This window comes from Gavialis gangeticus, unplaced genomic scaffold (assembly GCF_001723915.1).
Source record: "Gavialis gangeticus isolate Ggan-Ray unplaced genomic scaffold, GavGan_comp1, whole genome shotgun sequence".
NCBI classification, from domain to species: domain Eukaryota; kingdom Metazoa; phylum Chordata; order Crocodylia; family Gavialidae; genus Gavialis; species Gavialis gangeticus.
In genome coordinates, this window is record NW_017729032.1 from 142087626 (window position 1) to 142091154 (window position 3529).

General features: G+C 45.1%; 1 protein-coding gene across 4 annotated transcripts in view; it reads left to right on the forward strand.

Annotated features, from left to right (window-relative positions):
• TFDP1 (transcription factor Dp-1) overlaps window positions 1-3529 on the forward strand; it is a 130269-nt gene that overhangs the window by 75285 nt on the left and 51455 nt on the right. The gene's annotated exons all lie outside the window — the stretch shown is intronic.

Below are 3529 nucleotides of genomic sequence, written 5' to 3' on the forward strand. Positions count from 1 at the left end.
GGAGACAGTGTCAAAGGCCTTGCTGAAGTCCAGAAAGACTACATCCACCGTGACACCTGCGTCCAATGCTTTTGTGACCTGATCATAGAAGGCAGTCAGGTTGGTCTGACAAGACATGCCCCTAATGAAAGCCTGCTGGTTGCCCTTGAGCATCATCCCTGCTGCTGGCCCATCACAGATGTGCTCCTTGATAATCTTCTCAAAGAGTTTCCCCAGGATTGAAGTAAGATTAATTGGCCTATCATTGCCTGGGTCCTCCCTCTTCCCTTTGTTAAAGATGGGGACCATTTTGGCTTTCTTCCAGTCATCTGGCACCTGGCAGAGCACCACGAGTGCTCGTAAAGCCATGCTAGGGGCCCTGCAATAACCTCTGCCAATTTCTTCAACACCCTGGGGTGGAGAGCATCTGGACTTGCTGATTTGAACACATCCAGCCCCTTCAGAAGCTCTCTAACCTGGTTCTCCCTGACCTTATGCCTGGTGGCGTTTCTCCTGAGTCTGTCTGGAATCTTGATCGGGGAGTCCTGGTCCCTGCACAAGAAAATGGAGGCAAAGAATTTGTTAAAGAGGTCTGCTTTCTCCTCTGGTACAACCACCAGATTGCCAAGCATATCCTGCGGCGGCCCCACATTACCTGGTGCCTTCTTCATTCTCCCTATATATTTAAAAAAGGACTTTTTTATTATCTTTGATCCTTGACGCTAGCCCGAGCTTGGTATCTGCTTTAGCTTTTCTAACAGCCCCCCTACAGACCCAAGCGGTGGAGGCATACTCCTCTTTGGTGATAGCCCCACCCTTCCACTAGGTGTACGCCTCCTTTTTGGCAGTCAGGCATTCATGAATGCCCTTGGTGAGCGGGGGGGCTTTTGGGCACTCTTGCCCCTCTTGCTTCTTGTTGGGATTGTCACCCCTTGGGCTCTGAGTATTATCTCCTTAAAAAACGACCACTCATCTTGGGCACTGAGTTCCTCTACTCTCTAGGACCCCAGTACCTCTCCCACTAATCTCAACTCATTGAAGTTGGCCCTCTCTAAAGTCTAGGGCTACCGCCTTGCTGGAGGCCCTTGACACCTTGCGCTGGATGATGAATTCCAGCAAGTGATGATCGCTATCGCCCAAGTGGTCGAGGACCTGGAGCCCTCTTACAGGGTCGTCGCCTGTGGCCAGGACCAGGTCCAGCAGGGCATTCCCCCTGGTAGGACTGTGCACCTCCTGGGTTAAGTGGAGGTCCTGTATCTCTGTATATGAAGAAGCAGAGTGAAGCCCAGTGTTCCTTATTGATCCTTAGTGGACACTGATAGAACTAGGAATAGCAAACTGATTCCTTTGGCTATTCACATTGGGGAAGAATGGAAAGGAGAGGCTGAGAGCCTCAGCTAGAAAGATGTTTACTGGTATCACTTGACATTAAAGCTTTTATGACATATTTTCATTTATTTTATTTTTAATTTTTTTGCCTGGTAGGGCCATGGACTTGTTAGAATCCTGTGGCTTGAGAACCCCATGGACCCATGATCCATCTGTAGCCAGTGTCTCTCTTGAACTCGAGGGAGTCATTGTCTTTGATTTCCCCATCGTCTTCAGGAAGGCTTAGCAAGACCGTTTTCACACAGTCTTGAATGCAACATCCTGGTCCACAATTGGTTCTCTTATTTCCTTTATCCAAGCCTATTATACTAATAGAATGGGCAGGTGATTCATTCATAATTAATTTTTTTTCATCAGACAACATGGCTAACGTATCTAAGGGTTAATTATTGGCACTTTCAGGAGATCAAGAGGTTCTGGGAAATTCCTTCACAAGGAAGTCCTTTGTTGCCAAATGGAACACATTCAAAAGACTTGTTCAATGGGTTGGATCACCTCATCTCTTCCTTATCTGGTTTGAATGAATCTAGGGGGACAAAAAGTTATTCCCAAGCTATTTTGGTCCTTTGGACATGCAGGCTGTCAATGTGTGCTAGGCTTCCTTGTCTAACTTATAAATAAAGCAGTCAGAGGATGTAAAATATAAAGTGGGTAGACCTTATTTACATTAGGGAAGCATCACAGGAGATCAGGTACTAATATAAATTTATCACTGCTGTGACCTTCAACAGAAGAAGAAAAAGAGAATAAACAGGGTTAAAGTAGAGGAGTAAAGTAGACCACACTTGAAGGAGCGAGGGGAATAGAGTTAGAGGGTGATTGCTGTGTGTACCAGACAGCTCTGCTCACACCCTGAGGATGGGAAGACAGTGAAAGGAGTAGTAAAGAAGTGGGAAAATGGTAGGTTAAACCATGCTACATAAAACTACATCTGAGGAAGCTAAGAAGATAATTGGTGAGCTGAATCTTTAACTTCCCTGGGTGTCATGGAATATCTGGGCTGTTTGATTAAGGGCTTTTTGTTAAGCTGTGATTAGTGTCAGGTACTGAGGAGTTCAGAGCTGACCTCAGAAGGAGACAAACTAAGTCATTAAGGGTTGGGGGGCTCAAGATCCCAACCACAAGGACTGGCCAAGGCCTTTTCCAAAACTGCTGGTCAAAAATACTGAATTATTGTGATAGTCTGAAGTGAGTATGGTGTCAGGAGAAGTGTTTTCAAGAGGCTGATAAAATATTTACACCCATCAGCAGGAAAATAAGTGCCAGAGATATCTGGCTTGTTGGTTCCAAAAGCCTCCTTGATGCTGAATTGCGACTTCAAGCTTGCTTGCCCTGTTGCTGCTTTTTGTATTCTGCTTTTGCTGCCTTGTTTCACGTTGGCCTGGAGCACCAAATAACCAGGGACACCTGATTTGACAGTATTGGAAGGCCAACTCTTGCCACTGAATTTCAACTCTAAGTAACCTAATTTGCTTACCTCATTGTAATAGGGCAAGGGGGTGCTGGTCCCTTGCCTCTAGCTAGGTCTGCCACATACTTTTATTTATTCTCCTCAAATATCTGTTTTCTGAGGGCTCCTGCTCACACATTGCCTTTGCACCAAAGGGCATCAAGAAGGATATGGAAGGAGTTGGGGTAGGGTGGGGCAGGAAAGGCTCTTACCTAGTGGTGGTGAAGAGGGCCTCTTGCATTTTTTCAAATAGAGATGAGACCCTGGGGAATTTGTTCTCTAAACAGGTCCACCTGTTGGAATTGCACTGTGAAACTGAGGGATGGCATTAATGAGTTTGGAGGGTAAGGAAGAGAATAACCCAATTGTGATGGATCATGGAACTCCGGGTGTCTGTAAGGGAGAAAGATTGGAAGAACTTATTGGGGATTTTAAGCTTTTTGCTGCTGTCTTCAAGCACGCATTCTATATATTCATGTTTGTTTAAACCACTAATTCTCAACCAGGGTGCTATGACATACTGGGGTGCTGTGAGATCCTTCTAATGGTTTCCTGTGGTGCTGGACTGTATTAATGCTGTAAGGTGTGCAAACACCTACACATGATTCACAAGATAAACCCAAGGATTTCAAGTAGGAATCTGTAGTGTCAAAATCTTTCTGGCTTGTAGTCTTTCTGATTTTTTTTTTTTTTTTTTTTTTTTTTTTTTTT